Source organism: Puma concolor, chromosome A1 (assembly GCF_028749965.1).
Source record: "Puma concolor isolate L17-30 chromosome A1, mPumCon1.1.hap2, whole genome shotgun sequence".
Lineage (NCBI taxonomy): Eukaryota > Metazoa > Chordata > Mammalia > Carnivora > Felidae > Puma > Puma concolor.
The window spans coordinates 200,935,943-200,948,595 of NC_141667.1; the positions used below are offsets into that span (position 1 = coordinate 200,935,943).

Sequence of the window (12,653 nt, forward strand, 5' to 3'; positions counted from 1 at the left end):
GTGGAAATTTTCCACATCATTTTTTAATTTAATAATTATCTTGTTTCTCTCGAAGTTGTATTTCCTTCAGTCATTTTAAGATACATTTTTTCTCTAAGTGTTGTGAATAAATAGCATTGGAACTTTTACCGGAATTTTTTAAAAGCCAAGATTATTTGGATGTATCAATCTGTTGATAACTTTGAATACTATCATCCATCAACATTGAGAACGTCTCCCTTTAGTCAGCTTCTTTTTTATTTTTTTTATTTTAATATGAAATTTATTGTCAAATTGGTTTCCGTACAACACCCAGTGCCCATCCCAACAGGTTCCCTCCTCATTTGTAATTTGAATTTTTCCGAGGACCTTTGTTATTGTTGGTGGAAGATTTATTCCATTGTATTTTTTTAGTTTGTTTTTTATTAACCTGCACGCAATTCCTTGCCTTCCAGTTTGTTGAAGCACTAGGTCAGACAACATTTGCCGCAAAAACATCTGTCAAAGTGGCTAGCCATAAAAACCCCAGCACCAGATTCATCTGAAGGGCACTCCCAATGAAGGCAACTGATTTTACCATTCTCATCCACCTTATAGTAGGACAGCCAGCTTAACCTTCTTTTTCTTATGCTTATTCTTCCTGGGAATGGTATAAGACTTCTTCCTTTTCTTAGCACCACCACGAAGTTTCAACACAAGATAGAGTGGACTCCTTTCGAATGTTGTAGTTAGAAAAAGTACGTCCAACTTCCAGTTGCTTGCCAGCAAAACCAGGTTCTGCTGATCAGGAGAAATTCCCTCCTTACCCGGGATTTTGGTCTTTACCTTTTCTATTGCATCCGAGGGCTCGACCTCTAGAGAGATGGTCTTCCCTATAAGGGTTTTCACGAAAATCTACATCTTGGCGGAGGTTCCACCACAGATGGCAGATCGTAAAGGAATTCTATGGTGTTTTCATCAGTTAGTTTAATTTTATAAATTCAATAATTATTTATGTATGCTTATTCTCTATCCACAAAAATATTTTAAAATACTTTTTGATATATTATTTAGGCAGTTACATTTTCTGCAAATGATATATTTTTTTTCTTGCCAATACTCATGATCCTAATTTCCCGTTTCTTGTCTTATGGAATTAACTGACTTCCAGTGTAATGTGAAATGATTGGTATATAGCAGTTTTTGTTCCCACTGAACTGAGTGGAAATATTTCTAAAGTATGATCACTGGGGATGACTTTAGGTCTACATTTTTTAAGATCTCCTTTAATACTACTCTAAAAAAGTTCCCTTCTATTCTTAGTTCTAGATATTTATTTATTTAAAAATCCTTTATACACTTAAGCGTTGGTTATTTTTTACCTTAATTTTTCCTTTATATGTTTAATATTTATTCAATTAATATGGTGGAGTTTATTAATATATGTTTTCATGTTTATGTATCCTTACCTTTTTAGAAAAAAACACTGCTGAATTTGATGTTGGTGGATTCCTAGAAAGGTAATAAATAACCCCCTTTCCTTCATCTAACCAATTGGAAAAAATAATTTTGGTTGATTCATTAAGAATGCAAATCAGAGAGGGGCGCCTGGGTGGCGCAGTCGGTTAAGCGTCCGACTTCAGCCAGGTCACGATCTCGCGGTCCCTGAGTTCGAGCCCCGCATCAGGCTCTGGGCTGATGGCTCAGAGCCTGGAGCCTGTTTCCGATTCTGTGTCTCCCTCTCTCTCTGCCCCTCCCCCGTTCATGCTCTGTCTCTCTCTGTCCCAAAAATAAATAAACGTTGAAAAAAAAAAAAAAAAAGAATGCAAATCAGAGAATCCTGGGAAGATGGCAGCGCAGGAGGACACTGGGCTCACCGCATGTCCTGCTGATCACTTAGGGTCCACCTACCTGACTAAATAACCCAGAAAACCGCCAGAAGACTAGCAGAACGGAGGCTCTGGAGCCAAGCGCAGACGAGAGGACCACAGAAGATGATAGGAAGGGTGGAGAGGCGGTGAGCGCTCCACGGACTGGCGGGAGGGAGCCAGGGCAGAGGGGCAGCCTGCCTGCCAGGCAGAGCCCCGGAGTCTGGCTCGCAAAAGCGGAGGGGCCAGACGGAGTGTGTTCCGACAGCAAGTGGGACTTAGCATCTGGAAGGTTATAAGCTAACAGCTCTGCTCGGAGAAAGGGAGGGCTGGAGGACAACGGGAGGGAGAGTTGTTGAGCCCTGGACGACAGAGCGCAGCTTGGCAGGGAACAAAGGTGCTCGCCAGCGCCATCTCCCTCGCCTATCCACTAGCCAAAGGGAACCAGTTCCTGCCAGGGAACTGGCAGGCACCGGGCAAACACCCAAAGCTGCGCTTCTGCGGATCCATCCCTCCAGCGGATCCATCCCTCCAGCGGGTCCGACTCCCTCCCGGTGCCGCAGGGCCCCTCCCAAAGCGGATCTCCCAAGGAAAAGCGAGCTGAGCCTGCCCCTCCCGCCCCTGTGCACCTTGCCCATCCACCCCCAGCTAATACGCCACATCCCCAGCACCACAAGCCTGGCAGTGTGCAAGTAGCCCAGACGGGTCATGCCACCGCACAGTGAATCCCGCCCCTAGGAGAGGGGAAGAGAAGGTACACACCAGTCTGACTGTGGCCCAAGCGGTGGGCTGGGGGCAGACATCAGGTCTGACTGCAGCCCTGCCCACCAACAAAAGTTATTCAAGACAGCACAGGGGACGTGCCAGGCAGTTCCGCACCACTCCAGGGACTATCTAAAATGACAAAAGGGAAGAATTTCCCTCAAAAAGCTCCAGGAAATAACAACACCTAACAAACTGATCAAAAACGATTTAAATAATATAACAGAAAGTGAATTTAGAATAATAGTCATAAAATTAATCGCTGGGCTGGAAAACAGTATAAAGGACAGCAGAGAATCTCTTGCTACAGAGATCGAGGGACTAAGGAACAGCCAGGAGGAGCTAAAAAATGCTATTAATGAGCTGCAAAATAAAATGGAGATGACCACAGCTTGGATTGAAGAGGCAGAGGAGAGAATAGGTGAACTAGAAGATAAAATTATGGGAAAAGAAGAAGCTGAGAAAAAGAGAGATAAAAAATCCAGGAGGATGAGGGGAAAATTAGAGAACTAAGTGATGCACTAAAGAGAAATAATATAAGCATAATTGGTATTCCAGAGGAGGAAGAGAGAGGGAAAGGTGCTGAAGGGGTACTTGAAGAAAAAATAGTTGAGAACTTCCCAGATCTGGGGAAGGAAAAAGGCATTGAAATCCAAGAGGCACAGAGAACGCCCTTCAGACATAACTTGAATCGATCTTCTGCACAACATATCATAGTGAAACTGGCAAAATACAAGGATAAAGAGAAAATTTTGAAAGCAGCTAGAGATAAACGTGCTCTAACATATAAAAGGAGACCCATAAGACTCGTGACTGATCTCTCTACTGAAACTTGGCAGGCCAGAAAGGAAAGGCAGGAGATCTTCAATGTGAAGAACAGACAGAATATGCAGCCGAGAATCCTTTATCCAGCAAGTCTCTCATTTAGAATAGAAGGAGAGATAAAGGTCTTCCCAAACAAACAAAAACAGAAGGAATTTGTCACCACTAAACCAGCCTTACAAGAGATGCTAAGGGGGATCCTGTGAGACAAAGTATCAGAGACATCGCTACAAGCATGAAACCTACGGACATCACAATGACTCTAAACCCATATCTTTCTATAATAACACTGAACGTAAATGGACTAAATGCGCCAACCAAAGACATAGGGTATCAGAATGGATAAAAACACAAGACCCATCTATTTGCTATCTACAACAGACTCATTTTAGACCTGAGTACACCTTCAGATTGAGAGTGAGGGGATGGAGAACTATTTATCATGCCACTGGAAGTCAAAAGAAAGCTGGAGTAGCTATACTTACATCAGACGAACTAGACTTTAAATTAAAGGCTGTAACAACAGATGAAGAGGGGCATTGTATAATAATCACAGGGTCTATCCATCAGGAAGAGCTAACAATTATAAATGTCTATGCGCCGAATACGGGAGCCCCCAAATATATAAAACAATTACTCACAAACATAAGCAACCTTATTGAGAAGAATGTGGTAATTGCAGGGGACTTTAACACTCCACTTAACAGAAATGGATAGATCATCTAGACACACAGTCAATAAAGAAACAAGGGCCCTGAATCATACATTGGATCAGATGGACTTGACAGATATATTTAGAACTCTGCATCCCAAAGCAACAGAATATACTTTCTTCTAGAATGCACATGGAACATTCTCCAAGGTAGATCACATACTGGGTCACAAAACAGCCCTTCATAAGTATACAAGAATTGAGATCATACCATGCATATTTTCAGACCACAATGCTATGAAGCTTAAAATCAACCACAAGAAAAAAGTCTGGAAAACCTCCAAAAGCATGGAGGTTAAATAACACCCTACGAAAGAATGAATGGGTCAACCAGGCAATTAGAGAAGAAATTAAAAATATATGGAAACAAATGAAAATGAAAATACAACAATCCAAACGCTTTGGGATACAGCGAAGGCAGTCCTGAGAGGAAAATACATTGCAATCCAGGCCTATCTCCAGAAACAAGAAAAATCCCAAATACAAAATCTAACAGCACACCTAAAGAATATAGAAACAGAACAGCAAAGACAGCCTAAACCCAGCAGAAGAAGAGACATAACAAAGATCAGAGCAGAAATAAACAATATAGAATCTAAAAAAACTGTAGAGCAGATCAATGGAACCAAGACTTGTTTTTTTTGAAAAAATAAACAAATTGATAAACCTCTAGCCAGGCTTCTCAAAAAGAAAAGGGATATGACCCAAATAGATAAAATCATGAATGAAAATGGAATTATTATAACCAATCTTTCAGAGATACAAGCAATTATCAGGGAATACTATGAAAAATTATATGCCAACAAACTGGACAACCTGGAAGAAATGGACAAATTCCTAAACACCCACACGCTTCCAAAACTCAATCAGGAGGAAATAGAAAGTTTGAACAGACCCATTACCAGTGAAGAAATTGAATCAGTCATCAAAAATCTCCCAACAAATAAGAGTCCAGGACCAGATGGCTTCCCAGGGGAGTTCTACCAGACGTTTAAAGCACAGATAATACCTATCCTTCTCAAGCTATTCCAAAAAATAGAAAGGGAAAGACAATTTCCAGACTCATTCTATGAAGCCAGTATTACTTTGATTCCTAAACCAGAGACCCAGTAAAAAGGAACTACAGGCCAATATCCCTGATGAATATGGATGCAAAAATTCTCAGTAAGTTACTAGCAAATTGAATTCAACAGCATATAAAAAGAATTATTCACCATGATCAAGTGGGATTCATTCCTGGGATGCAGGGCTGGTTCAACATTCGCAAATCAATCAATGTGATACATCACATTAATAAAAGAAAAGATAAGAACCATATGATCCTGTCAATCGATGCAGAAAAGGCCTTTGACAAAATCCAGCACCCTTTCTTAATAAAAACCCTTGAGAAAGTCGGGATAGAAGGAACATACTTAAAGATCATAAAAGCCATTTATGAAAAGCCCACAGCTAACATCATCCTCAATGGGGAAAAACTGAGAGCTTTTTCCCTGAGATCAGGAACACAACAGGGATGCCCACTCTCACCGCTGTTGTTTAACATAGTGTTGGAAGTACTAGCATCAGCAATCAGACAACAAAAGGAAATCAAAGGCATCAAAATTGGCAAAGATGAAGTCAAGCTTTCACTTTTTGCAGATGACATGATATTATATATGGAGAACCCAATAGACTCCACCAAAAGTCTGCTAGAACTGATACATGAATTCAGCAAAGTCGCAGGATATTAAATCAATGTACAGAAATCAGTTGCATTCTTATACACTAATAATAAAGCAACAGAAAGACAAATAAAGAAACTGATCCCATTCACAATTGCACCAAGAAGCATAAAATACCTAGGAATAAGTCTAACCAAAGATGTACAGGATCTGTATGCTGAAAACTATAGAAATCTTATGAAGGAAATTGGAAAAGATATAAAGAAATGGAAAAACATTCCGTGCTCATGGGTTGGAAGAATAAATATTGTTAAAATGTCAATACTACCCAAAGCTATCTACATATTCAATGCAATCCCAATCAAAATTGCACCAGCATTCTTCTTGAAGCTAGAACAAGCAATCCTAAAATTCATATGGGACCACAAAAGACCCCGAATAGCCAAAGTAATTTGAAGAAGAAGACCAAAGCAGGAGGCATCACAATCCCAGACTTTAGCCTCTACTACAAAGCTCTAATCTTCAAGACAGCATGGTATTGGCACAAAAACAGACACATAGACCAATGGAATAGAATAGAAACCCCAGACTAGACACACAAAAGTATGGCCAATCAATCTTTGACAAGCAGGAAAGAATATCCAATGGAAAAAAGACAGTCTCTTTAACAAATGGTGCTGGGAGAACTGGACAGCAACATGCAAAAGATTGAAACTAGACCACTTTCTTACGCCATTCACAAAAATAAACTCAAAATGGATAAAGGACCTGAATGTGAGACAGGAAACCTTCAAAACCCTAGAGGAGAAAGCAGGAAAAGACCTCTCTGACCACAGCTGCAGAAATTCCTTACTTGACACATCCCCAAAGGCAAGGGAACTAAAAGCAAAAATGAACTCCCAGGACCTTATGAAGATAAAAAGCTTCTGCACAGCAAAGGAAACAACCAACAAAATTAAAAGACAACCAACGGAATGGGAAAAGATATTTGCAAATGACATATCGGACAAAGGGCTAGTATCCAAAATCTATAAAGAGCTCACCTAACTCCACACCTGAAAAACAAATAACACAGTGAAGAAATGGGCAGAAAACACAAATAGACACTTCTCTAAAGAAGACATCTGGATGGCCAACAGGCACATGAAAAGATGCTCAACGTCGCTCCTCATCAGGGAAATGCAAATCAAAACCACACTCAGATATCACCTCACACCAGTCAGAGTGGCCAAAATGAACAAATCAGGAGACTATAGATGCTGGCGAGGATGTGGAGAAACGGGAACCCTCTTGCACTGTTTGTGGGAATGCAAATTGGTGCTGCCACTCTGGAAGACAGTGTGGAGGTTCCTCCATGTGACAGATGTCTGTCACATCTAGTGTATTGTTATAGTATAAGAGTAACTATGGACAATATGTAAACATCATGGCTCTGTTCCAATAAAGTTTTATTTACAAAAGATTGAACTTGTCAATCTCTCTAGTTGGCATATATCATACTAAGATGCTTAAGTTGTTCCTACTTCCTACTCATTAGATCCAATCAAAATGATACAATCAGTAATGAGTAATAGAATGTGAAAAAATCAAAATATTTACAGACAAAAATATGGCAGAGAACAGAATTAACATCACCTTCAGACAACTGTGAAGCTGTACTGTTGGCCCTACCAAGTAAGTGAAACTTGCTTCTAATATTTTTTTCATATTCATATAGAGAAGCCAGTATTAGCCAAACCAATAGCTTCATACCAAGTGCCAGGAGCTGTGATGATCTGCCCAATAAAGATCAGGGGCTCCTGAGTGGTTCAGTTAGTTGAGCATCGGACTCATGATTTCAGCTCAGGTCATGATCTCAGGGTCATGGGATGGAGCCCCAAGTTGGGTTCAGTGCTGAGTATGGAGCCTGCTTAAGATTCTCCCTCTCTTCCCCATTTATGCTTTCTCTCTCTCTTAAAAAAAAATCCTACATCAAAACAAGTTGCAACTTGGGTTAAAACCAGATTAAATTTGAAATAAATCAGTTATTAGTCAAGCTCTCTCTGACTTATGTGTAAACAGGTGACATACATTGAATTTTGTAAGCATTACCACTAATGATTTTTAAAATGCATTTATCATGGCATTAACACCTGCAGTTTCACCAAGGATGTGACAGTGCTTCTGTTTAATGATCTTCATAGGGAGGAGATATTAGTAGGAGTCCCACGGTAATAGAAGATGACTGTGATGGCCTTGAGGAGAATGGACATGTCCTTGCAAGGCATCTGCCCCCCAAAAAACTTATTCCAAATTTTCAAGTACAGAAAGGCAAGCTTCTGAAAACAAACAAGAGGGTGTGCCACTCCCAATAGCAAGGAAGGCTGTGTAAACTAGGGTCCAAAATCCTCAGTTTCATTTGAGTTCAAAGTATCCATTTCAAGTCTCAGGGTTCCTTTTTTTCCCCTAATCTACACCTTCTTTGTCACATTAGAAAGTTGATGAGTCTGTGAACCCAGTTGATGTTGTATTTCTGCTGCATATAATTAAATTTTGTGGGTTTTTTGTTTTTGTTTTTTGTTTTTGTTTTTTTTTAGCAATATTGGTTCTGAGATACAGGAAATAACTGATTATTTTATGGCTGTCATGGAAGCTCTTTAATTTTCAGACTAAATTTAAAGTGAGAGTCAAAGACTTGAGCTGGTCATTTTCTTTCTATAAGTGCAGTGCATACAGAAGAATGCATGTAACACTACAGCCAGGCAATGGTCCCTAATTACCTCCATAACGGTCAAGTGGAGCAGCCTCTTGGGCCCTCAAGGTTCTTGTTTAAGTTAGAATTTTATCACAGTCAACCAAATGTGGGCGCCTGGGTGGCTCAGTTGGTTAAGCGTCCGACTTCGACTTAGATCATAACCTCACTGTCTGTGGGTTCAAGCCCCGCATCGGGCTCTGTGCTGACAGCTCAGAGCCTGGAGCCTGCTTCTGATTCTGTGTCTTCCTTTCTCTCTGCCCCTCCCCTCCTTGTGCTCTCTCTCTCGCTCTCTCTCAAAAATAAATAAACATAAAAAAAGAGAAATCAAAGGAAACAATCAACCACATGTGATAACTTGATAAATTAGAAGCCACTGCATATTATAGATTACTAGCTTCCCAAGGATCTTTTACAAGGAGCTCAGCATTACACTGAAGCCCAATCCAATCCCACCCCAGAGAGGGTGTCTGTCAAAATCACTCCCAATATCAACCCAGTATCAATCAGATTCAATTAGGAGTTGGAAAAAAACCTCTTATTTTGAGAAAGGAAATTTTAATAGAAAGAGTTTTTAACAGACAAAGGTAGTTAACTACTTAAAGAAATAAAGAAATACTCATAGATCTAAAATTAGTAAATGGAAACATAAAGCTACTATCTATAGACTAAGGCAGAGTTATAAAAAAGAAAGACACCTTCCCAAAGACAGATTTAAATCTCTTTGAAGAGGGTCTGTCAAACTCAGAAGCCAACAACTCTACTGGTGTCAAAACAAGTTTCTGAGAGTGCAAGCTGGAGCTCTGCTGTTGGAATCACCCACAGTTGTCACAAGGTGTGGGTCAGGCACAACAGGTCTATAGATATGGTCACTAAGTCAGGCGAATTGATGGAGGGTTCTGCCACAACTGCTATGGAAGTGGCATTTGCTAATGAAACAGGTAACATAGGTAACAAAACAGATAACACTATCCACGATGGTCTACAGAAAGCAGTTGTTAGGTAGGTAAGTAGTTGTCTCCATGGTGGTAGAAACTTGATCATAGAAATAGCCCACTGACTGGGAGAATGTGGCAGAGATGGTCTTTACATTGGGTTCTAGGAGTAGGTGGCCCAAGAGCTTGACTGAAAACTGCCGTAAAGCATCCCTGTATTGGGAGAGTCTGTGAGGTCCACTAATATTGTTGGGTAAATATAACTGGAAACTAAATCTCCTGCCACCTGAGAAAACCTCTCTACAGAAATAGAAGAGAAATAAAACATGTTTTGTTAGGGAAAGAGTATTAAACCATAACATGATGTGCATCACAGGTATTTTCTAAAGAGGTCACAAAAACTCTAAGAAATCATACCCTTTTATGTAGCCAAGTGGTACATTATATACATTTTTCAGATAAACAATAACTTAATCCTTGATTAAGAGGACTCTACAGCACCATTTGTTACATCCAGTTTATCCTAAATCACTTGGTAATTAAAGTAGCCACTTGTTTTGCTAAATACTTTTAAAAGAAAACATAATTTCTTATATCCTTATGACAGGAATAAGGTTAGGTTTGCAACCTGGAACCAGGAAACTGGGAGATAGGGTCGACATCTTGCATTTCAAGAGATGGCTCCCAAGCCTTGACAGGTTCCCAGGTTCCTGGGTTACTCATTTACCCTTCTAATAAATTTACACACATTTCAAAGGGGCAAGAAAGAACATACGACTTCTCCAAAGTAAATGCCCCAAACAAAGGTGGATTCCCTTCCTTTAACTTCAACAGGAGAATTAAAATCTTCTATTTTTAATTTGTATTTGTTCTTACAATATGAGCATCAATGGACCTCAAGAACCATGCTTGATAAAAGGACAACTGGAAACAGGACCAGAACTGGGAAAGGAAGTGACATCGTATCTCTGTCTGTTTACAATGCCACTCTAACGCTTTCTCTTAACAAAGCTAAATATTTTTGCTAGCTGTAAAGAACAAATTTTTAGGAAGAGGATATTGCTCTGGTATCACAAAACAAGACAAAAAAAGGTTGATTAGGAGCTGAGAGGAAATAAATTGATACCTTGCCCACATCTTACACACACTTTACCCCACTTTTTATCTCTAAAATAATTAATCCCAGATATATATCAGAAAAGCATATAGACATAAATTATTACTCTTTACATCAACAAAGTCCCCATTGTGGGACCCCATTGTGGGGTGGTATCATCATTTATTCAATCTATTGGTGGACAATAACTTGCAGCCACAATACACTGTTTAAAACTGCAAACACTACTGCAACAAGATATGTGTATGTGTATTTTTGGATTTTTGCCAGTGTATTTTAGAATAGATTTCTCGAAATGAGATCTCAGTGTAAAAGGGGAAATGAATATGTAATTTGCCAAATTCCCTTTCATAAGGTTGTACCATTTTACTTTCCTAACAAAAATGTATGAGTTCCTGCTTTCCTGTAGCCTTGGCAACAAAGTATTTTTGCAAACTTTTGAATGTTTGCCAATCTTATAGATAAGATATGGTGTATGAGCAAAGCTCTAATTTGCATTTGTATTTAGTTATATCATTTAATACTCTCTTTTAGAGAGTTTATTGTTTTTACTCTTAATAAGTAAAAGAAATGAACTTAGAATTTGAATTTGGAATGCCACCCTATGCAGGCTACTTTTATTCTCCTAGACATATGTATGTTTATTTTAATGTTGAGTTAAGAACAACAAGACATTTATTAATGAGTAAGATATATTTCATAAACATGCATTGTTCCTGGAAACATGGTTATTAGATAAAGAAGGAATATAGAAACAAAATGTATTATAATGGATTTAAGGAGGTGGCAAAGTAAGCTGAGAACTCTTTATAAACATAGAATAATAAATACTAGAAAAGCAATATAAAACATGCAGAAAAACAAAAAAAATATTATCTGTCAATCTTGGGGACAAAAAAATGTTAATTTCAAATGAGAAGTCAGAGAAGGCACAGTAACATTGTTGATTAGATCTGTCTTATGGTAGGATGCATTACTGGTCCTGGAAAAAGGAGGAGAGGACAGGATACAAATTCAAACAGCATGCCTTTACAATGAGTTTCAATAGTTATATTTATATTTAGAAATATAAGTTAAGAACAGCTTTTGTAAGAAAAAAAAAACGAAACACAACACAACAAAACTCTATTTTGAGCATTTCTATCTTAATGCCACCCAATTACAAACAAACTTTTGGGACTAGAAATTTTTTTTGCATGATTAATTTAGGTCTGTTTCTTCTCCATTTCCACCACAAAATATTACTGTTTTTAAAACCTACTTTTATTAAGGTATGTATACTTCATGAATTTTTAGAAATAACTAGCTTTGATTGCAAATATCTACTCTATCATTACCATGGCAAACTCACTGAAATCAAATATAATTCATGTGAGCTTATATTTGTTCACTTAAGAACCAAAGTGACATGGGCAATATCCTCTCCCACTTTTATTTAGAGAAATGTATAGTATATATATGTATACATAAAAGTGAAGTAGTGTGCATTAGGACAGGTGATTGGTAAGAAAAGTGTTTACAAATTCAATAATAAAAAACAAAGAGAAGAAAATTTAGTAAGAATTAATAGAAGTTGAAATACTTCAGGTGGTTTTTTTCTCCATCACTTTTTATGTGGATATGAGTTCCAGACAATAACTCTGAAAGTATTGTCTCTTTTCCAAATTCATTCATCTCAGGCTCAGCAGAACAATTTAATTAATACATAAACTATGAAAATCGTGTCCGTCTTATTTATAAATAAATGAATTTTAAATATACTTATGTGCCTTGGGTCATCACTTTCTCAGCCAAAATTTTAATTTTCATTTGACTTACATACAATTTTTTTTTACAATCAGTTTGTATATACAGAAAAGAAATAGTAACTTGATTTCTTCATGTGAAAAGGTTGGGATTTTTATTTAAAACAAACAATATGAATTGTCAGTATAATTTGATGGCTTATAAAAAAGTAGATGTAATCTTTGGCTTACATTATATAAAAATAGAATACAGATCTAGGGAGGAGATAGCCTCATTATACAGTTTGATGGTTAGAATTTATCGAGAGATGAAATAGAGAAACCCACATGTGTCTCAATTAT

The 12,653-nt window shown here is 38.2% G+C and overlaps 1 pseudogene; it reads right to left on the reverse strand.

Annotated features, from left to right (window-relative positions):
• Positions 1-404: 404 nt before the first annotated feature.
• Positions 405-879, reverse strand: LOC112860932 (ubiquitin-ribosomal protein eS31 fusion protein pseudogene; annotated as a pseudogene).
• Positions 880-12,653: the final 11,774 nt, after the last annotated feature.